Source organism: Lonchura striata, chromosome 3, assembly GCF_050655825.1.
Source record: "Lonchura striata isolate lonStrDom1 chromosome 3, ASM5065582v1, whole genome shotgun sequence".
Taxonomy (NCBI): domain Eukaryota; kingdom Metazoa; phylum Chordata; class Aves; order Passeriformes; family Estrildidae; genus Lonchura; species Lonchura striata.
In genome coordinates, this window is record NC_140705.1 from 109032510 (window position 1) to 109056703 (window position 24194).

General features: G+C 39.3%; 1 protein-coding gene across 4 annotated transcripts in view; it reads left to right on the top strand.

Moving 5' to 3' along the window:
* Nucleotides 1-3483: 3483 nt before the first annotated feature.
* LRFN2 (leucine rich repeat and fibronectin type III domain containing 2) overlaps nt 3484-24194 on the top strand; it is a 150821-nt gene continuing 130110 nt past the window's right edge. Inside the window, exons 1-3 of one of the 4 annotated variants that reach the window (XM_085576091.1) lie at nt 3484-3981; nt 4535-4742; nt 22383-22485. The gene's annotated coding sequence lies outside the window, so the exon portion shown is untranslated. Of the gene's footprint in view, nt 3982-4534; nt 22486-24194 lie in introns of all 4 variants that reach the window. The other 3 variants (XM_085576089.1, XM_085576090.1, XM_021541775.3) reach the window with 3 other exon arrangements.

The following is a 24194-nucleotide window of genomic DNA, read 5'->3' on the forward strand; positions in this document are numbered from 1 at the left end:
GACCTTCTGTGATGCTTTTGTCTCATCCATACCCTCAAAAACCTTTTTCTTTCACTACACTGTAAAACAACACCTGTTCTCCATTGGATGTCTGGGTCTAGAAATTTGGATTAAGTGGCCCCCATGCTAAGGTGCAAGAAACTGAAAGAAAGCACATTCATTTTGTCTGTTGGCTGGAGCTGCTTTTAAAAGCAGAGGGATGTGTGGGTGGAGGATGTGAGAAGGAGATTTTGTACTGGCATACACATGTGTAAACTGATATTCAATGATTTGTAAAGAGCTGAGCTGTACAACACTCAAGAAATACACAATCTTTTCCCAAACCTCCAATGTTTGAAAGCTGGTGGGCTCAGCTCCTGATGTTTGTTTCTGTCAGTAGGGCCACAGACTAAAGGTTTTTTTAGATTGTCTTTCAATCAGTGTAATTGATTGGCAGCCATTGATTAAATGGTCATGTGGACCACTGCTGATAACTTTGGTTTGGAAGGGAGTGGGCAGGAAATGGGAATCACCAATGCCTACAGGAACATACTAAATTGAATTATCAATCAGATGGTCAAAGGCTTCAGTGTTTTTTCTTCTAGACTTGGAAAGGAGAGTGGTGTTTGCAGCAGGTGAAGCACCACTCCTGGAAGTCTCAAAAACATCTCAATTTTATTTTTGTCTTGCTCTGCTATTCTAGTTCAGTTTTCTCAGGTTTTGATGGTTTATCTGGCACTGTACATCAAAGAAGAGGGTTTCCATTACAAAATTTTCTGTGTCAAGCTAGGTCTTTTCAGTGATTGACACTGTTCAAGGAAACTTGTATGAATTTGATTTTAAAGATTTAATGAGTTCTGTGAGTCTCTTTTAATAGGGAAATCATGCATTCTGTTGGGACACAGGATTTCCTGCATCAGTGAAAGCTTCAGCTGCTCAGCAAGATTCACGGAGCAAAAGTTAGACATCTGTAATCCTGGCCTCTCATGTATTTTCTAGATCTAAGTCAAGAATGGAAAATTGAATCTTGACAGTTCTTTCCAGGAGTGAGCATTGTGAGCATTGCGAGATGATCACAACCCAGGCAGAACAAAACTTCTCTTGTGGCTCTTTGGGTCTGATGGGATTTCTGTGGAGGTGGAAATAACAGCAGATGTAGCTCAAACACCCTTGTTGGCTGACTTGGAGCTAGGGCAGGATTGGAGATGGGGGAGGCCTGAGAAAAAAAGAAAAGTGGAAGTGGTAACCTGCTAGGAAGCCCAAGAAAGAAAACTGTTGATTCACTGAGAAGCTCCTTACTTGAGAGCAAAGCATATAAATATTTATGTGTATAAATACCAGGGATGGAGGAGAAGCTCAGGGGCAAATGCCAGGGAATTCTGATTAAATTCTAAAGAGCATCACAGAAAGCACTCTGGCTTCATACTCTGGGGACCCACAGCACCACAGCCTCATGTAAACATCAGTTTTGGGTGATTTTTTTTTTTTTTTTTTTTTGAAGGTTGTATCATCTTTTATTTTTCATTGGGGGTTTTCACCGTCAAAACTGTTGTTGGTGAAAGATTTTTGGAGTGCATTGTCAAAGTACACTGATTTCTGTCACTGCAAGCAATATTTTCCTTTCAAATCAGACTCTGAAACACTAGGCTCAGACTCTATTATTAATTCTTGATGTCATTAAGAGATGTCTTCTCTGTCTGGGATGCACTGACATTTATTTTATAAGGCTCTGACATGATTAGAGCTTTCATTTTATTTTCTAGCCAATATGCTGGCACAGGGTTCCCAGGAGTTATGTTTAAAGTTAGCTTTCTAAGTTCATATTTCAGTCAACTAAAAATGAAGTAATTTCTTAATATTTTAACACCCAGTTTGGCAGCTTTCAGCTTCCCAAGTCTTCCTTTGGCCAGGCCACTTGCTTCAGTGCCCAGTAGGATTACTGATGGTGGTAGCTCTTGGCCTTCCTCCCAAGAAGAGCCCTTCAGCACTGTTCCACATAGAGCCAAGGAGAGCTGAATAGGCTGAAAAATAGGCAACTGCTGCCTGTGCAGTCTTTCCTCCTCTGTTTAACCACAGTCTGATCCTATGTGTGCTAAGCCTGCAGCTTGCACCTTGGGGATACAGAGACAGAGGCACGGGTCAAAGGAGAGTGGTAGCAGTAAAGGATCTAAAGTTTGCAGCAGAATCTGCCTCTCCAAGAAAACCCCATGTCTTACTCTATGCAGTCGTTCACAAAAATATCTTCAAACATTTCAGTTCAGTCTGGTCTGACTTTTTAGGGGCCAAATTTGATGCCTGCATATTATTTGTGTGAGCTGGTTCTTCTACCTGCACTGGATAGCCTCTTGAAGTACATCTGATGTTTCCACCAGGAGTAAGGAGTAAATGAGGGGAGTAACTAGGCTAGATGAGGCCATAAAAAATCTTCTTACCCTTCAGACTGAAATACTACAGCTCTTTCTGAACTCTTGGCCTTTTGTCACACTGGGATGTTTACAAAGCATCAGAAGATTTTACTCTTTAGATCTTGAGTGCCTTAAAAGAAGTGTACTTTACACCAAATACAAAGGACATCAGAATCAGCCCTTACATGTTTAGTCTGGATGTGCAGAAGCAGACTGCTTCACTGCTCATGCCTTAGTGCATTAACTAATCTTTAAAGAGCAGGGATTAAGGAGCTTTGCCCAAGAACAGGTCAACCCTGGCTGTCTAGCACAGGCTGCACAAACTCATTCAGATTCCTCAGAGGTGTGTAGTGCTGATCACTGTCCAAAGAGAGGACATGGGATTAAATGGACCATAGGTGTGACCCAGGGCCACAGTTTTCAGGTAAATTTTGACTGCAAAATGATGGCACTTTCTTGGTTTGTGAGTTTTTTGGTGTTTGTTTTTTTCTATTCCTTCCATGTGCCTTATTAGTTGTTCGTTCTGTTGATGTATTGATACTGGTGTGTAGTAAGTTGAACAAGATGGATTCTTTCTTCCTCTTGTATAGTCAGTGCTCATATTTTCCCTTGCTCTGTCTAGGAGCCTCTTCAACCAAAAGAGGCAGAAGAAAATGAGTGTCTCTGTGTCAGGAGAGCCAGAGAGAGGAACCCACTGGTAAATGGGAAAGGCTCATAAATCTTCACGAGTTCTTTTACCTAAGTTCAAGTTTGATTTAGACATTACAATCCTGTTCAGTAGAAAGGGAAAACTACTACTATTTTCCTGCCATCAGCATTAGAAATAATACTATTTAACACGGGCAACCCCTGAACATGTTCTTCTCCTTGTCATTTAAATTTCTAAAACATATTAAGGGAAAATTGTTTCTTGTATTAAATAGAATGAATGAAGCTGACAGTGCTTTTAGAATCACAGAATGGTTTAGGTCAGAAAAGATTTTTGAGATCATCAAACCTAACTGTTAACACAGCACTGCCAAATTCACCACTAAACTACATCCCTAAACTCCACATATGGTTTTTATCTATCTTTTCCTACATTGATAGATATATATGACTTCCACTATAACATTTCAAGCATTGGCACCACCTGAAAGCTCTTTGCAACTGCAGCTTATGCATTTTGCAGTAAAATTTCTCTCCTCTTCTGTCTTCCCTCCTCTTCCTCCGCCCCCAGAGGACTGACAGGCTTTCTACTGACAAATGTTGAGTGTAGCTCCTGAGGATTTAGCATGTCAGGCTGTGTCTACACAGCTTAGGTTTCTATTATTATGCAATAGCTTAGAGGGCAGTGCTTTGCCACATAATTACAGAGCCAATCTCTGTTAGGACCGAGAGTTTGGATGCCTCTTTCTACACCAGCTATTTGCCTCCTGCCCACTTAGGGCTCCTCCCTGACACTCTTACTTGTTTATTAGCTTCTTTTTGTACCCTTGTTTCATCTGGTTTCTGGTTTTCTTCCCTTTCCTATGACATTTCAGAGGTGAGGGGTCTGACTGAGTCGTGCCTGCACGGATTCCTATGCAGTACAAAGCATGTTGCATCGTCAGAAGAGGTAAGAAGAAATTCCTGAAGCTGCCTGCTAGTTCTCTCGGGTTTTTCACTCTCTATCTTTTTTTTTTTTTTCCTTATTTTTTCTTTTTTTTTTTTTTTCTTTTTTTTTTTTTTTTTTAATCCCTGTGTGTGCACATTGCTTGCCTTACAAGCCGTGCAGGCTCTGCCATCTAGAGCACTTTGTGAGATCACTCCACTTTGCTGCTTTTCCTTCTTCCCTCTCTGCATGGCTGTGTGTGCCTGTGTCTCCCTGTCTCTCTTCCCCCCCGGTACAGCTCAGCCCCCCAGCCCAGCACACAGCACACACACACACACAGCAGCTGGGCTTGCCTGTATCAACTTGAAGACTTGCAGTGCTGAAATGCATGTCTTACCTTGGGATGCACTAGGATCAGAACGCTCAAAAATCCTGCAGGCTGCTTAGTCCTCCAAGACTGGGGTTTTTTTTAAATCACACAGGAAAATAACAAGTTATTCACTCTTTTTTATTCTCTTTCTTCTCCTGTTTTTTTCCTTTCTTTTTTATTTTCGTGCTTTGGATATAACTGGACAAGGAGTCTCAGGGATTGACACACTCGGACTTCACTGAATCACGCTGCATCTGACAAACAATCTTGTCTACATTTTGGGTTGCTAGAGATCAACTGGGATTTTTCTGATTCTATCTTCTTTTCAAAAAAAGGATGCATGGAATAGAAAGAAGGTCTAAGTACCTGTGTGAGACTATTTTACCAAACCTGGGATAAATGTTACTTCTCAAAGGTAAGTGCAAGGTTTTTTTTGCTATGTATGTATAAACTGTGTAGTTATAACATAAACTATATATAGATATGTACCCAAAACATTTTATAGACAGCTACCTCTAATGGCAAAAAATGTCTCAGTCATGCATCTTAAAGCATTGTAGAAATGTATAACTTTATCTTCCTTTTCATGTAAGCTTAGATAAGATTGCTCATGTAGATTAATGGATCTCAGTTTGTTTTCTGCATTTCATGGTATGAAAAGGCACTTCAAAAGCAATATTTTTTTAGAGTCAATAGGAATTTTTTAATGATAGTTTTTAAACAGTGATGGAAAATGTTTAAAAGAAAGGATAATCATTTGGTTTCTAATAAAGCAAGAACTGAGGAATAGAGTGAAAGCAATTACAGCTTTCTGAGGAATTAATAAATCCTACAGAGCTAAGGAAGAACTTTGCTGGACAGATCAACTCTGCTGTGTATGAAACGGGAGAGTAAAAGTGAGGACATTGGCAAATGTAATTTGAAGAAGCAGAAGGCATAGGAGCAGCTGGAGAAGGGAAGGGAGTGAGGGGTGTGGAGGGGCAGTGGCACCCACTTCAGTGTCTGCTGGCACAGAGGCTGTTGTTGTTCCTGGTAAGGTGATGCCACCGGTGCTGGATGTCCAGAAGTGGCAAGGTGGGCATGAGTGGGATGGGGTACACAAACAGGTATATGCTCTGTCATGTCTGCCTGACGTCAGCAGACATATATGCTCTCAGCAAGATCAAATGTACTGAGAATTGGGGTGGGGGAAGCATCTAAGTGGCAGCACAGTACAAGATAGAGCAAAATGGAAACTGAATCTCTCTGATTTGCATGGATGTGTGCACATATTTAGGACACAAAGGAAGTGCATGACAGAATAAAACAAAAAGGAACTGATGGGGTAAAAGAAATTGTCAGTGAAGTCAACAAGTCCCAGTATGGTAGATTAGTCACTGGAAATGTAAAATGATCAGTTGTGGTAGTGTATGTAAGGAAAGGTTCTTAAACTGGGTAACTCCTACCAACACAGAAGAGATAAATAATATTGATTTAAAGCAAGAATTATTTTCTCTTTTCAGACTGCTTGTTTTAATAGTTTTGGTGCCGTGCCATGGAGATATTAAGAGAAATAAGGTTTATTTTATCTATTCAATCTTTGGGATTACTATGACAGAAAAACTCTTTTGATGAGGAGAGGGAGGGAAACAGTAAACATCATATCAGTATATAAAGTCACAGTTAATTAAATTGAAATCTCTTAACTTTATTATACAATGTTCAGCATGGGTAAGTCCAGCAGATGCAACGTAATTTTCATGGGGATTTTCTGTTCCTCCAGAAAGAGGAAACATTGCCATGCAGGGGATCAATTTCCTATTGGACCTTGATGTGTACAGAGACCGTACTAAGGCAGATTTAGGCTTGTGATGAGAAAGAAGAGAGACAAATAATTACTTCCACTCCTGCTGCGTTTCAGGCTGGTTGCAGTCCCCTTGTTTACAGCTTGCTCTGTGTCAGTGGTGAGTTTGCATTGCCCAGAGATCACCACTTGAGCACAACAGAGTGCTTCTCATGTGCGCTCTGCTCAGAGCTGCAGCAGCACAGGGAAGAGATCCAGACCTTCCCTGGAACTGCTTCTAATTCTCAGTGACAGAGGGGTTGCAAAAAATAAACAATGCCAGGAGACAGGTAACAAAAAATTCATGCTAAGCTAAGCTATTTTGACCCATGAAAGCCAGCAAAGATCTGCGTCACCTCTTGGATCAGAGACAGTGTCTGATCTGCTCTCCCTAGCACAGCTCTGGTTTCTTTAGGGTCACTCTGGACCAGATGTGCTCCAGTGTCTGGCTGTGTAGGGCACTGGCACACAGGCAAGCTGGCCCCTCTTGGTGCACCATGAAGGGTGAGAAATGTGACCCAGCCTCAGAGCCCCTGCTTGCTGCTGTCCTCTCTGCCCCATGCTGCACTTCACAGCTTTGGTGCTTCTCGTTTAAATGTATAATTGGGCCATTACTGACAATTTTTCCTAATGGGAAGTACAAATGGCATGTGTAGCCTTGCCCCTTAGCCTCCACTTTGCCTTCTGCTCAGGTGGACCCGAGCTGACAGCCCCCAGCAATCCTAGTCAGAGTGTTTCTGCTCCCTCTTTTTGCTGAGGAATCTGACCACTGACTCAAGTTTGCAATGGAATGATTAGAGACCCATCTGATCTGCCCCCTCCCACCAGTTCTTTTCTGTTTTTTTTTTTTTTTTTGTACTTGTGGGCAAAAAGCGAGACTGATTCAAAATTCTAATGGTTTAACTCATAGTAGGTGGGAATATTCTTCAAGTGACTTGACTCCCTGCTGAAAAACGTGTAGACTGAAAACCCTTGAGACTGCGTTTGATACCCACCCTCACAGAGGTGAGGGATGGGATGATGACAGTGCCTGTTCACTCCCAAATCCCATTTTGCATTGCTAATGCATTTCTGCCTTGACCTACAAAGATCACTTGTGGGAGAAGAGGGATAATTTGTTCCAAATGTGTAGTCAGTCCTTTTTTTTTTTCTGGCCTGAGCACTCAGCCTTACTTTCTTCGTGTTTGTCCAAGTATGCTGTCATGGGTTTCTTTTTGTGGAGAGGCTAATTATCTTCTAGGTGCTGACCTGAAAAGCAGTAACACTCTTTTTAAAGGAAGACATCTGTGGCTCCTTCAAACCAGTCCAGATGGCTGGAATTTACTGCCCGACACCAAATAGGCCATTGCTTGTATTCTCTTTTCCCTCTTTTCTTTTACCATGTAGACTTTGACTAATTCTAGCAACTAGTTCTAGCAACTAATTCTAGCAACTGAAGATCTCACCAAAGGGCTGGGATTTACTCTGTCAGTGTGTCCAGAGGCCACGTGTGCTTGGAAAGGCTTGAACAGCTCCCAGTTATCAACTGAAACTTGTGACAAAAGACAGGGTTTCATCCGAGTGCACTGGAATAAAAACAAACCCCATAGATCACAAATCACAGTGATGCAGTGCTGCAGTGAAGGGCCAGCTGTTCCCCTATGCCCTGCCTATCTCCACCCAAAATGCACAGAGAGAGAGGAAACCCTGTGGTATTTCTGGTTCTAGGAACAAAAACCTCCTGCATGGCTAAACACAAACCTTGTCATGGAATCAACATACCTAAATATGCCATTAGAAGGCCCACAGTGATGTGACATGGAAAACTGGGAAAGATTGTGTCATTTAGAAGTATTTCTGCATCCCTTGGATCAGTGATTGTCACTGTACTTCAGAATATTAATATGATATTTTTTCTGATTTTTCTCTCTTCCTGTCATTTTCTTTGTTTTATCCATGATATGGGTCTCTGATAATATCCTCATCTTTATGGAAAAATATTGGTGACAAATCCAGGATAGCAACTTCAGCATCTAAAATGAGCAGCAGCGTAAAAGTCAGAAAACATCTTTTCAGTTAAAAAAAAGTGCTGATTTTAAAACATGGGAGAAGGAAAAAGATGTGCTGTCAGGGTCTGCCCCCATGCAGAATCACTATTGACCTACATAGAATGCAGAGCTGAGTGGGAGTTTTCCAATATAAATGTTTTTTGTTTTTGCAGGAAAAAATATTTTTAACAGACAGAAACATGATTGGGAAATGATCAGTCATAGGAATACCCTGACTAAAAAACTTTAGGAACAAAATTTCCAGAACACCTTACCTTACATTATTTCTAGAAGATAATTTCTACTATTTCTTTCCAGTTCATGCATTTTGTATGAAAACTGAAAATAATTCATATGAAACTTGATCATAAAATCCCATTTTGCTAAAGGACAAGCAAATCTGTGAGTTGAACTGGAATTAAACATCTCTGGCTCATTAGAAGGCTTGAATACCTTAATTTTGGGACAAGGAAACTGTAGACATTGTAATTTTTTTTTGTCTCAAGGAACCAGAACATTTCTGCCTGCCAAACCTTACCTGGAAATCAATTTATTTCAGCAAATGGGATTATTCTAGGGGTGTCTTGGCAAAAAATGCTGTGAGATATCAAGGCCTCTGAGAGCTTGCTCTTGGAATAATTTCTCCAGCTATGGAAAACTTATACACTGAGAGGATATGGCAGCTAAATAACAGCAGGTAGGAGGGGATAGCTGCAGCAATGGTGTAAGCAGCACAATGGAGCATTTAGGAGGCTTCTGCTAATCACACCTCAAGAAGGAACAGGTCCCTAATCCTCTGGCAGATCTGCTTCCACTGTGGGGTTATGGAAAGAGGTGAGATAAGGAGAGGGTCCTGGAATAGCAGTAAATCCAGGGTCCTGGACAATGGTTGGTCAGAAGGTGAGAGGTAGGGCTGGTGCATCTCAGTGCATAGCACGGCAGATTCAGAGCAGAACAGAAGCTGGATTAAGGATAAAATCAACAGAAAGTACATGATGGCTGAAAGCATCTTGTCTATTTTAATAGAGCTAATGTTGCACTGAAAATCCCTGGAAAACACGTGTGTGGCACTGGTGCAGAAAATCACCAGTGTGACTCTTTTCCAGAAGAGGTAGGTGGGAGTGGTGCATAGATCTTTATGTGCAGGACTGAGATAAATTGCTGCAGCTGTCCAGTTAGGACAGTAGAGTTTGAGCTGACTTGTCTGGGAGAAGGAAAGACTATGGAAAACCTAAATCTGATCAAGTCACATGGATGGTGGTGGCCAGGCACAATTGAGGTTGGAGGAAATGCATTGATGGACAAGGAATCTTTCCTCCTCTGCCTTTAGAGGAGCAATTTGCTTTAACAGGCTGAGGAGCAAAGAGGCTCAAAATGGCACCAGTTACCAAAAGCCCTTAGCCACTCCTTTGTCATGCCTAAGCTCCTCAGAAAAGCTTCAGTCTACATGTTGGTCAGAATGAGTAATCCTCCTTTTGTTACAGCCCAAAGATAAAAACTAAGAACAGGAAAGGAAGAGAGGATGTCTTAAACATGCCATGTGCTCTGCTGCAGTGGCAGGATGGATAGGCTGTGATTATCAGCAAGAGAGCAGCACCTGTTTGGGTGCTACAAAGGAAGAACTGGCTGTGCCAGGATTTATATTAGATCCCTCAGGTAACAGCCTTTTAAAAAATCTATCTGCCCTTTCAGTACAGAATGAAAACAATGAGCAGTCAAATGGCAAAAGGAAAAGTCGAATTTAAAAAGTGCCTGTCATGACTTGTTCAGCATTCCCTGTCTGGTTTAAAAGTAGCCAACAACAAATGTCTTTCTCCTTAGAGATAAATATCAGAGCCTTCCCAATCATTTCAGTAGACATTTAATCTTCTTCCCTTTGTGGATATTCCTGTGAATAGCTAAACATATGTGATACGCAGAAAGCTCTGCATGGTTTGGGTGTGAAACAAGAGTACTAAACTGAGAAAGAAAAAGACCAAACTGTATTGACAGAAAATAAATTATCTGGACTCAGACCATTTTGTTGATTTCCTAAATTGAGGAGTAGTTGGCATTTTGTATGACTTATCTTTAGTGTAAGTGAATGTTATCACTGCTGCTGGCAGATATTTACTGTATATTGGTTTTTAAATAAGGGTACAACATTGATTATTTGCTCTCCAAACTATTGACTGCACTTTCTCCCTTTTGTCAGGTCAGATAACTTATCTCCTTTGGAAATATTCAGTAGAAAAATGGGAAAATGTGTTTGTTCACAGAAACTCCCAGGAAGAAGAAGATCAAGGGTTTTTTCTGTTGTTCTGTTTTGGGGTTTTGTCTCTCTAGGACACGTGAAAGCACGACACGAGCCGCTGCTATTGCAAAGGTGAAAAAGAGGAAGTTTATTTTCTGACTCCGGCATTTACACTTTTTCAAAGGTGACAGTGGATTGGAGGGTGAAGGTGCCACCTCTGCAATGACATTGGACAAACTACTAGTATATCAAATTTATACACCTCTATGGAGGAATGCAAAACAATAGGTTGTTTACAGAAAGTTGTGTGACAAAGTTCTCTAACAGAATGTAAACTCAGAAGGCTTTAGAAAATCCCAAGAATCAGGGCAACAGGGTTGTGTTTTTTTTTTTTCTTTTTTGAAAGCTGCCTATAATCAAAATATCTTGTAATTATCTCTGAAAATTGACTAATTCTTCTGTGAGATATGTGAGTATTCACTAATCCCATTTCACATGACCAACTAGCCCACTGAGCCATGAATCCTTCAGCTGACACCCACTTTGGAAGGATAGTGTGAGCTTTCCTTATTAGCACAGCTACATCTTAAGTTCACGGCTCCACAGATGCATTTTGGCAGTGCTACCTTCTTGGGATGAGGGGCAAGGCTGTTCATGGACTCCACAGTTCTGCTCTGTGGCCAGGAGTCTCACAGAGAATGAACTTTCCTCTCCATGGTCTCCCTTCACCCAACCCTGGCTGGACCCAACAGGTCTCTGGCTGGTGAGAGAAGTTTCTGGAGCATTAATTAATGATGTTTTCTTTCAGATCCAGGGGTGGCTGACAGCAGTTTCATGTGAACTGCAGAGAATTGGTCATACTGACAGAGAGTCAGAGCAGAGAAGCTGAAGTGCAGCCTGATGCATATTCATGAGAGCAAATACCCTGAGAGCAAAGAGAGTAACATTGGGAGAACAATTGGAGAAATTTGGGTAGGATGAGAGGGAAGACAGAAAGCAAAATCAGCTGTGGTAAAGCTAAAGAGAGGTTTCTGTCTGTTTAGTTATTGGTATGACACTTTTTTCCACTGAGTCAGAGTACGAGGCTAGGCTAAAGACAGATGTGTGTCACTGGTCACACTGTACGTAGCTGATACCTCTCTCAGACACTCGAGGTTGTTTTATTTTTCACATCTAACCTGTTCTAGCCTTTTGGTGAACATGACAAAATGTACTCAAGCCCTTTGTGCATTTGTTTCTGATGTCTCAGTCTTTCTCCTCCCTGGATCAGTGAGTTGAGTGAAGAAACTGTTTTTTTTATTTTTCCTCAGGACTCAACATAAAGAGTTTCTTATCATCAGCTAATAGATGAACCACTCAATTCCTAGCAGAACCTAGCAACAAGCTTTCAAAATAATGTGAAAAACCCTCTAAAATATACCAGGTCCCTCTTCTTATGTTATCTTTTCCAGAGAGCGTGCAGATGATGGTCTGAGATTTTCCCTTCTTTGCTAGATGTCTAATGGCTGCATTTTACGTTCATTGATTATTTATTTATGTTTTTATTTACCTCTTTTACAACTTTTTCATTTTTCTAATGCTATGAACAGCAAAACAAATGTCTGTGATGACCTTGTAGGTCTATGTCTCACAAAACCTCCCTACATTTTGGATTGTGCCAAGAAAAGGAACAAATCCACCCTCCCGTAGAAAGGTTGAGATAGGACATTGAGATAGGAATTTCTGTGCACTGGTGACTTCTATCCTATGTCAGTGTCCTACCACAGAATGGAAAAATCAAAGTTATGCCACATTCTATCTCAACGATAGGATTTACATTTAAAAATAAATAATACCCTCAGGCCAAGTCACAGCTGCTGCAGTTCTTTCCAGCACAGCTCATTGATCTTGTCCTCTCATTTGACATATCCTGCTACTCCCATGGTGCTGTAGTCAGCATTAAATCACAGAGAGATCATGTGGTGACCTCGCTGGCACTGAGACCTAATAGGGGTAGACATTGCACACAGATATATTGCACAGCATCTCACCACACAGTGCAGAAAGACCTGAGAACAAAGTCTTTGTTAGGCTGTGCTCTCTCTTTTCCTTACATAGGTTTTTTGCTTATTATATGCTAGTCTAATCATGTTCACTTTAAGGAGTTGCTTTCAACTTTTTTTTTTTTTTTTTTTAATAGCAGGTGTTGTTTTCTCATGAAATGGTGATGAGCTTAATACATTTGTTAAAACTGCAGTATTTCACAAAAGTCCTGTTATAGAAACCAAGTATCTTTTTAGGAAATCCTAAATAGAAAGCCTCCCAAGTTTAGCACACGATGTAATTTTCTCACTATCATTCCTCACATTTCTCACAATCACTCCTCTCTTTTCTTTTTACTGACAAGTACATGAAGAGCAAAAATGAACTCTACAGCCAGATGTTCTTCCTAAATTTGTCTTGACTTGCTAGCTCAGGTAAAAGGCAAATTGTACTTTGAGACTTCATTTCTGCAGCAAATCAGGTCTGATTTCAGAGGGATGTTTCTTCAGTCACAGTATTTCAAGATGGGAAGCCAGGCTGTATTCCTACCCCAAGCTGATTATACCATGTTTGCAGAGGCTTTAGTCATAGGTTGGCAAAAACATTTAAGAACAAAAGAACACAGTTTTGGACCTTTGCTTCCATTCCTTCCATTCCTGATTAAATTTTCAAAGACTTTCTAACATTTAAACAAAGCATTATCTGAGAGTTGTTTGGAAAGAATATGGGATCTTAGGTTGTCATTCTCAGAATAATTTCCACTTTGTTTCAAAACAATCTCTTCTGTAGCTATAAATTTATTTTGTAGCCTATTTTATGCTCCTTCTATTGTTGCATCCTTTTGTTAAAAAAAATTGTTTTTATTTCTGTAGTCTTAACAGGAACAAGAAAAAATCATTTACTTTGCCAACACACAGTTCTTTTTGTTTGATTGTATCATAAAATAGCAGATATTGCTGAACGCTTACTGGGCATCAAGTAGTAAAATCATATTTATTTCACACAAGAAAAGGATATTTGAGCTAACTAGTAGGCCTTTGTAAATTGATGCTCAAGAGAAAGTTGATTCCTTAAAATTCTGTTGATAAATGCTAAGCTTTGGTGACATTAACAGATACTGGTCACTGGGATTTCCATTATTTTTTCTGAGCTTATTTGTCTAGTGTGATATTCAAATGTCCAGGTGTTTTAGTCATTCAGAGAAGCAGCAATACCCTGGGATGAGATAAAAAATAAAGTAAGAGTTAAATAATAAAAACTAGTTGTTTTTTTTTATTTTGATACTTCTAACCACTATTAAAAATTAATAAAAATAAAATGTAGACTGTACCATAGTTAGTGCATTTTAAAATTGATATGCAGTAAATCCTAGCATCTCACAGGGGAAAGGAATGGCAGTACCAGCCCCTTTGACATTCATGTATATTAAAATATTTTCATTTATTTTCAGGAAAAAACTGAGCAAGGAAGCAAAACCTTTCAAATAAGGCTTTGGTTAAAGACTTAAAGTAGGCTTGCAAGAAACTGTCTCTACAGGACTTACTAAGGTTTTCAAAAGCCCACAGTTGACTGCAAAGAAAAAGGGAAAACAACTTTCAATTTGCTTAATTTTGGAAAGGTACATTTCCAAAATTCCAATTTCCCCTTTCGTACATTATACATTAGGTTACTTCTAAAATGGAAATGGTAATTTGAAATTAAATGCTTGGGTCATTATGTTTCTACTTCAGATTCAATAAATGTTTTTGGAACAGTGAAATGAGTCCAACTGAAAGAAAATATATTTTTCCTTTTAATAAGAATATGGCAATTCAGCTCAAAAAAAAGTATTTTTTATTAATTTTGACCCTTTAAATTCCATTTTTGAAATAATTAAACATCTATGTATAATGTGTACATACGGTTAGATGCATTCTTGGCCATGGGTATAAACTCTGCTTTTCACTTCTGCCTTTGGAACAGGCTGTGGTCTTCCAATACCTGAAGGGAATCTACAAGGAAGGCGGAGAGGGACTTTTTACAAGGCCAGGCAGTGACAGGACAAGGGGGAATTGCTTCAAACTGAGTGAGGGCAGGTTTGGCTTAGATATTAGGAAAAAAATTTCTTCCCTGTGAGCATGGTGAAGCACTGGAGCAGGCTGTCCACAGAAGGAGTGGATGTCGCATCCCTGGAAGTGCTCAGGTCCAGTTTGGACGGGGCTTTGAACAGCCTGGGCTGGTAGAACTGCCTCTGTCCATGGCAGGGGGCTTGGAGCAAGCTCATCTCTAAGGTCCCTTCCAACCTAACCCATGCTATGAACTTTTTTCATTAGGGAATAGGTTTTTGTCCAAATTATCTTCCTGAGTATGTTGTAGGAGGAGCGGGGATGGATATTATTCAACAATATCTTCATATGTTCTGTCTTTTAAAATATTTTTGGCTGGAATGTTTATGAGTTTGTTGCTAAATGAAATTGAACTTTACATCACGTTTAAAGCTTTAATGTGGCATTTTATGATATTTTTACAGAAAATAACTTCTTATATTTTCTGGAAAGCAGATATTCGTCAAATTTTAATGAGACAGCCTAATCTAAATAAGTCAATTTTTTCTCTCAATTTCTGATAAAATTATGCTTTGTTAACATAATTCTTCTAAACAATATTTCTAAACAATTTCTACACAATAATTCTTAACATTCACTGATAGCCATACAGCAATAACACCACTTCTTTTTGTAGAATTTTTTCTTTTTACCTTTTTATTTTGTTTTGTTTTGTTGTCCTGGTAGGTCTGTTCTTTGTGGATGGTTATGCAGAAAGGGAACAGATAATTCAAAGGCTTCTCCAAATATAACAGGTTATAAAAATGCTGAATTTCCTTTAAGGTTAATAGGACAGGAAATATGAAGGTAAGATGGCAAGGAACATGTGGTATTTGAGTCAGAGACTTGTACCAAGGCAAAGCAGACCATCACAATTCCAAATTAACCTCTGAAATAGAGTCTGTGCAGAAGCAATGGGGGCTGACAGGGGACACAAATGATCATCAATGAATTAAGGAGTTCACTGTTAAAGCTCTGTGATAACTGAAAAGTAAAAGAAGCAGCTGAGAAATGTAAGAAAGATTCCTGTGGTAGAGGAGCCACCTGCAGCAGCTCGATATCCTTCATACTAAAATTGCTGTTGCATGGTCCATGGTTCATATTCTGTTATGTGTAAAAGTGAACCTGCAACCTCTCCAGTTTTAAATGTGTTAGGGACTGTCCTTAACATGTGATTCATCTTTCTAAGCCATGGCAAAGGGGAATGAGGGGATCCTGACAGTTCATATCAAAATCTTCCCAGAGTGCAGAGCTTTTGGGGACTGTATGTTGGCATGCTGACCCTGCAGTGAACACTCCCTTGGCTTTTAGCACATCTTCCACCCAGAACTCTGAGCCAATGTATTGATTTTTGGCACTTCCCATGTAAATTGAGGTAGAGTTGCCATTCCTGGGCTGAGAAAACTGGCATGTAGGTTTTGGTTTAAACTGCTCTGTGATCACACACAGTGCCTGCAGCAGAGCTGTTGGTCAGGTTAGCCATCAAAATGGCTTTTGTCATCCTGCTGAGGCAATGGTGAGGTAGTGCTAAGCCAGAGGGGTGGAAAACAGATCAAATCCCAGAGCTGCAGCAGCAAGAGTGAGCTGTGCCTACACGAGCAAGCCCACTGGAGAGCTTCATTTAGGCTTTCCATTTCAGCAAGACTGTTATGAAAACAGTGCTCAAGTAGCAAGCCTTAGCTTAAGTGGGAGCCACTGAATTCTTTTGTACAATTTTTACATGCTCTAATAGAGTTGAAGAAAATAGTCATCACATGCATTATCTTCCTGCTTATTTTTGCTATGTTTATTTAATACTCATTTGGGAGGGATATGGATATACCAGCAAGTGGAATTAGAAAAAAACCCAAAAAAACCCCAAAAAAACCAAGCAGAAATAGCTACACTAAGCTTTCCATCTTGCTAGGGATGCTAGAAATCATCCAAGCATACATCCAGGCAAACCCACTCTTCTTCATGTATATTTTACTTATTATCATGGATTGGCATACTGAATTACTGATGAAATTCACACTAGGAGAAATTCAAATGTTATAATTATTTTATTCCAGTGATGGACTGAAACCTTTTATTCATATTACATACACAATTTTTCGGCTTTTATTATGCTACACCTAAGATTTATTTGGCCTTTTAATTTTTAGGGCTCCTTATTTCAGCTGAAGTTCTGAAGGATGTAATTTATGTCAGCTCATGGTTGACTTATTCCTTTAGTTTTCAGATAAAGAGACCAAGAACTTCTCACCTCTCTCTCCTCATTGTGCATGTAAACATAACCTTAGTCTCTGGTAGTGAAAATGGTCCATATTGCAAAATCAGAGTGCTCAGGTGACCTAAGATCGTTGATCTAGTTATTCACTGAGGAAATATGCAAACTGCTCATAAATGGTTCATATTAAAAAAAAAAAAAAAAAAAAAAGTAGAATTTGTACTTTAGAAGATTTATATTTACTTATGTAAACTCAGAAAAGAAAAATACCTAAGTCCTTGATCAAAGCTTTTCTTATCAATTTTACAGGACAGCCTTTAAGCCTGCACTGAGAAACAAACAAAAAAAAGCCATCAAACGAAATAAAGTTCTGCATTGCAGCTGTTGATCACCCATTTCACATTTGGTGCAGTTTGTCTCTATTGCAAGTAGTCCCTCCTACTACAGACTGCAATCCTGTCTCAGCTGTCCAAACTCAGTTACCAAAAACAGGATAGTGGACCTCTGTGCCTGTTAGCTGCACAGATAATTCCCATAATTACTTGGACATGCTTCATCTCCCATGACATCCAGCTGAATGAAGGTGCACTGCCTGTTAAAAACTTCATTTTAATGTCTCACTCTAATTCCCCCCATAATACATTCAGCAGCAGCATGTTTACTTGTTCTTCTTGATGTGAAAGCTTCTAATATATGATGACTACAGCAGAGACAAAAACAACAATAAATATTCAAAAATCTCCAGCGTGATTAACACACATAATCCATAAAAGAAGAGCAGTAGTTATTAAATATAGATGGTTTACTCACTGTGTCATCAATAAACATGTGATTTGTGATTTCCTGAGACTTTTTAGGTGATGATTCATTCATGATTTTATTTATTTTACTGTATAATGAAGCAGAATAGAAGAAGGAAGAGATTTTAGCTGATGCCACAAACATCTCCTTATTTGGTGAGATGTCTTCCTGTACTTTCTAGCTTGAGAAATTAAAGTTTAGGGGTCTAGAGCCTGTAAGACTACTGAGCATCCCTGGAAAGTGCTGTGTGAGCTTTTCTGCTTGGTACAGAGTGGTACTGCAGATGGTTATCCAGTGACAATAAATCAGCTGTTGCCACTGTGATAAAGAGATCCTAAAAGAGATCCACCACTACAATTCTGTGTCTACATCAGCCCATTTGGGTGCAATTTCAGCTGTTAAGAGACTACAGCACTCTCATCAATGATGTTGCACAGTTGTGGTCCTAGAAGAGGAACTGAAAAAATGCAGAGAAGGAGAGCATGGATGGATGGATAAGCTTTTAAACAAAGAATGATTGAATACTGCAGCTTGAAAGGAATTTACCCTAGTTTGATATGATAAAGATATCTAAGACCATGAAAAATATATTTGTTCTGTGTCTCTTCCAATACAAGTCTTACAGGACAACAGATTAAACTGGCAAGTGACAGGTCCAGAAAAAAATAATGAAGCATTATTTACCTTGGGATAATGAAAAGCTGTGAAACCCTTTTCTGCAGGATTTAGGGATTTCTAATTGTTTGCTTTGATTTATAGACCATTTGGAGAACTAAACAAGAGAAAAGCATGGTGTTTTTTTACACACAAAGACATTATCTTCAACTAAAAATGTTGGCTGCACCACAAGGAGCTAAAAATCTGAGAGAAAGTATTCTGGGAAATTATCACCAAAGACTTGTATTGCTTTTAAGTTTTTTGATTGTTTTCCCTATTAGCTACTAGAGACAAGATAGTGGGCTGGATATAGCATAGATGTGACATGATTCAGATTTGTTCAGACTGATATGACTCAAGATACTGATTCCTATGGTGCTCATGGCACAGAAGGATGCTGTGTTTGGCTGAGTCCACAGCTGAGCACCAGCAGGGTGCAAAGAGGTGCAAATTACTCAGTGCTTGCACATGTGGGCAGAAGCAGTGATCTTCTACCAGAATATGGAGATAAAGATTCACTGCTGAATTGAGTAAGTTATTAGCACCCTAGATTCTGAAACTATGCTGATATAATTGTGGTCTCTGGCTCAACAATTTCCAGTAGCTTTTATAGTGTTTCACTCCCAGTTAGGTGAAAATTGTTCTCTCTGCACTTTGGGCTTCTTCAATACTTGCAGTGGCTGGCTGTGTTGGTGTGAACACGAGGAAGCTGCTGCTGAGCTTGAACAGGTAGGCATTCATCTGCTTATTGAGAAAAAAGTTTAAATGGTATTATGTGCCTCTTAAGGTAGAAAAGGGAGAAGGAGCATTCTTTTTTCTCTCATGTGAAAGTGTTCTTCTAGAAGTTTAATAATGATAGCATCTGGGTGTATAGACAAGAGGTCATTTGGAAGGCTGTGGTTGGATTGTGCAGGAGTCTGAGCTCTTGCATATGGTGCTCAATTCCCATATCAAGTTAGAAGGTATGGCAAATAGGGGGAATTCTCTCAAGTAAGCATCTGACCAATAAACAGATATGGTTCCTTTAACTTTTATTGATTTAATTTAGTATTTTTGGTGTGAATTTAGTATCTGTCTGACCTGAGTTTCATGTGGGTGGAATTATTCACTGGCACCTGCCTTGCATTACCAAGGAATTTTTTTCTTGTGATGGTGGAGGATCTTTCAGAGAAGACGTTTCAGACAGACAAGAACAGAGAGAATCCTCTAAACCAAGACAGAATATGATGTGGGGGGAGACTAAAGAACTATCAAAGAGATAACTGAAGAGACAGAAGAGCTCATTTCTTTCTTGGCTGCTGTGTCTTGTTCTGTTAAATTTCTTTAGCAAATAAACCACAGATAGAATTCCCAAGACTCAGAACATCGGAAGGCTGTTATATGGAACAAATATATTAAATGTGTTATAAATTATTTATTAAAATATGTCTTTATTTCCAGTATTTTTTCTTAGGCTAAATTTTTAAAATATTTATTCAGGTGTTGTCAAGGTACTCTGAAAACCTAAGGAAATCCTGAGTTATTTTATGAAATAGTTAGGTCCCAGGAGGGGACTGTCTAGCCAAAATTCTTCAGTCTGTTCTGTATATTTTGAATAATAAGTAAATGAATTTGTGAGACTCCCTTCTTGGATAGACTCATAGGCATTGACCATTGGGTTTTGGCCTGCAGTATAAGAAATTAAGACTGCACTGCCTTTCTTCCAAGGATTACCCCATTGAATTCCACCCTATTGCTGTCTCTCTCTCACTCTCTTTTTCTTTTTTTTTTTTAAATCAGAAGATCTAGATTTGTGTTCTGTGGTAGGATTAAATGAAACTCACCCCCAAGAGAAAACTGCACTGATTCTTTTTCTAATGCAACCATTTGCAGAAGTGCTAATGTGTCCTAGGAAACATGAAGGCACAGTACAATTTTTAGAAATTGTTCTACAGAGTTATCAGATTTTTTTCCCTTTTTTTTTTCTTTCCTGCTCAATATTTCAAGAACTATCTTTAGGCTGAACAGAAAGAAAAGATTTATTGACGGCAAGATTCATTAGGCTATGAAATAGTCTCCTAAGGAAAGTTGATAGAAACTTTGAGATTTTAAAAGTAGCTTATTGGGCGCAGGGGAACTCAAACCTTTTAATGTGCTGCATGAGATAAGAAATGTGTTAGAAGAGGGAAGATGGACTAAGTGGCTTGATAAGGCCATCTTTTGATGTGTAGTTTCTGTAGTTCTTTGCACAGAAACACTAGCATTGCTAATTAACTGCTCATCTGCCTCATGTACTAATGGCTTACCAGCTGTAGTCAAATCCCATCTGTCACTTGAGGACAATTAAGTGGGCTGAGAAGCATCATTTTGTGACAGCACCTGGCCAGGAGGAGATAGTCCAGATGGACAGCATGGAAATCAGGGGACACCTAGGTGAGGAAGGGGAGGAGGTTATCCCTCTAACAGGCAGCTGTAAGTGGTTGTAAGCCTGTTCATACAAAGCAAAGAAAATCTCTTCTGGAGTGCCACTGATAGCACACAAAACTCATACATGTGATTCCAGGGCCAGTGCAAGAGCTGTGTGGTTTTCTTCAGACTGCTACGCTTCCCCATCTTCAATTTTGTATGAATTTCGACACCATCGACTGTGGAAAATTGCAAGAGCTGACCAAAACCAAAAAAATGTAATGAACAATATTGGAGATGAGGAAGAGATGATATAACCATTGTTATTGAGACCCAAAGCCTGGAATAGGGTTAGGGTCAGTGGTGCTGCAGCAGAGATGTGTGATACTGTCTCTTGGTTCTGCTTGGGATATGTTCCTGGGGAGTGAACAACTGCATCAATAAATAACCAGGACCAAATTTTCACAGTGTTGTCATGGCTCTCTCTGTGTGCATTTTCATTCATGCTGCTCTTACTGTCTGCTGCTTGTGTCTTACAATGTGGTCCTTTCATTTGAGTAAGAAAACATGTGGTGAATAATTATATTTTTCCCTAAATATAATGTTTCCTCAAAACTCTTCACATGGTGTCAGTGGCCCTTTAGAGGCCATTTTCCAAGCATACAGCAGTGTGCTTGGCTAATGAGGTAATGATAGCACCTCAATTATATGCTGTGAGTGAGGATGGAGCCTTAACCTGCCATTCAGCTTTAGAATTACTGCTGTAATTTTAAAAGTATCTACCCTCCTTTCTCTTTAAGCAAAATCATCCACCCCATTTGTCAAGATAATGATATTCATGGCCAAGCAGGACCCCTCCTTCCAGTGATAGCTTCCTTTAGAGGGATGCCATTAATGGCCTCATTTTGTATCACCTGAATTCATATAGTTTAATTTATGTCAACTCTATTTTTCTTTTGACTGTTATTCACTATGTCTGTCCATTGTGCATGACCAGGAGACTGAAAGAAGGGCAATTGTGGCATATCAGCCTTTGTGCTGATACTTCCCAGCAAAGATTTTACACACACACATATATATATGTACATATACACACAGAGATTAATTCTATATATATATATATGTTTTTTATCTATAAATAGATGTACATGGAAGACCGACTTGCTTCTTGGTAGACAAAAGAGACATCAGTAAAGCTTTGTGGCAGATGGACTCTTTTGCCTCTCTGGGAAAACAGATCAAATTCTCTGCTCTTGCTTGCACATCTCAATGGGTTTAAAATAAACCACTTCTGTTTTGTAGAGGTGAGGGGTCTTGTAAGGTAGCTGTGAAGAAACAGTAGGTAATACTAAGTCTTGTTAACCATAAGCATTCAGAAATCATCATTCTGAACATCAGATGAGAGTGTGGCATAATCTATCTTTTGTAGCACTGCTTATTTTTAGGCTCCCTTCTCCAGTTTCTAAACTATTGTGGACCATCTTTAAAAAAAAAAAAATTATTTCCTAACCACATGATTCCAGGAGCCCTGTGCTCCTGTGTGCTCATGTGTCTGTGGTCCCTGAGCAGTTGGATAAAGGACCACTTGATATTCTTTACTCTTTGTGCATGTCAGACTGAACCAAGACAGATTCTCAAAACAAGGCTGTGCAGGATTTTGTGGAGTCTGTTGTTTGTGTTTTTAACCAGGGGTTTTTGTGGGGTGTTTTGCTGTTTGGGGATTTTTTCACTATGGTATTTAAAATATACTTTTAAAAGTTGTCGCTTAAGTATTCTGAGAGCCAGACTTGAGGATCACTTTACCTGTTTGTTCAGGAAAACCATGACACAGAATGCATTCCTGAAGAAAGAGGGACTCATTTGCCTAATCCTGCCAATCCAGACAAGAAAGATGAAATAAAAACCAGCAACCTAACAGGTAGAAAAAGAAATTAAAATACTTTCAGTCTTGCCCAAGCAAAAGGATTTGTGTAAGGAACATAGGAGAAAATTTTGAAGATAATTTTATTTGAATTGGTCTCTTCACAGTTTAAAAGACATACCTGAACAGATTTTTCTCAACCACCAAAGACATATCTTTCTAACCTGTACATCACTTTCCAAATATAAAAATATTTCTTCTTCCATCCTTCCCTGCTAATTTGAGGCTCTAAGGTCTTTCGTAGCCCTGCATGAGGAATGTCGTGCATTTTAACAATTTATTTTTAATTCCATTCTCTCTCTAGTAGAGATTCTATCAAAACAAAAATCACAGTTTTGATGCCTGTATCTGGCACAAGCACAGTGAGATAAAGTGGTGAATAACAGGGAAGAATAATCAGTTTTACTTTGGCATACTAGATAGCCAGTTTCAAATGACTGTGATTACACTTTTCTCTCTTGTTACTTTTGTCACTAACATAAAGTTAGTGACATTTTGAAGCACATTTCCTTCAGAAAATATATTTTGAGCCTATTAGAGAGAATATGTTAAGGTCAGATTTTTCAAATGTGCTCAGCATACTGAATGCAGATGAGGTGCTAAGTGCTCTGGTGTTCTGTGAGTTGTTTTTTATTTGCTTTTTTTTAATGATCACACAATAGAATTTATGGGCATAAAATGGCTTTCAAAATTCATCTGCTATGTAAATTCTCAGGTCTACAATAGCTGGTTTTAAGCAACCTTTTTTCATTTTGGAAAAAGCTCTTTGGATTTGGGATTTTCAGGCATTTTCCCAGCTGGCCAAATTCTGTTCTCATTGAAATCAGTGAAAATAATTTTATCTCAAATTGGTGTTATCTGATGTGGGTTTTTGGTCCTGCTTGTCTTTTTTACCTTTTGTCCATAGGTATATGTTTAGGATCAACCTTCACCTGAGCTCACAGAGGACTGGACCTGTGCCTCAGCCCAGGTCCCAGCTCTTTGCTCCTGGGCTGGGGTGGATCAGACACATGTGATGCCCAGTGACCCACACCTGCCAACATCTGTGTTAATTGTGGCTTTTCCATAAACCTAAACAAACACCTGGGGGTTAGATGGCTGTATAGGGGTTTTCCATATGCAATCCTTTATGACTGGTGAAGAGGAATACACTTTTGTGATGGAGCTGTGCTCAGCTTTAGTAGATGAAGCACTCAGTAAGGTGGATATCAATAGTAAGCATGATGAGTTATGTCTCAGAACTGTCTAAATCTTTTGATTCATCCACAAGGGTCACCAGGTGACAAGATAATATGTGAATGTTTAAATTGCATGCCTCAAAAAAGAAACAAAGCCACAGCTAGCCACAGTTGTCATTGTGGATGAAAAACACAGGGGTCATTGAGTATGCAAAAGCTCTTCATCTCTATTTTGACTTTGCATCCTTACCTTATTTTTGCCCCACTGGTTTCACTTGAGAAAAATAATTCCATATCAATTACTTCTGAAGCCTTTACCTACAGCTCAGGCACTGTGTAGCTCTACTCTATGGCCATTTCCCTTTAAATTACTTGCTTTTTTCATTGTGAAACAACAATCATTGGGACTGGTTTTGTACCACAGGCACAGAAATGGACCAGTGACTAATTGATTCACTCTTTAAGGCATCATGTATTTCACATGGTATCCATCTGTGCTGTGACGATACCCTTCTTTATTTATGTCCC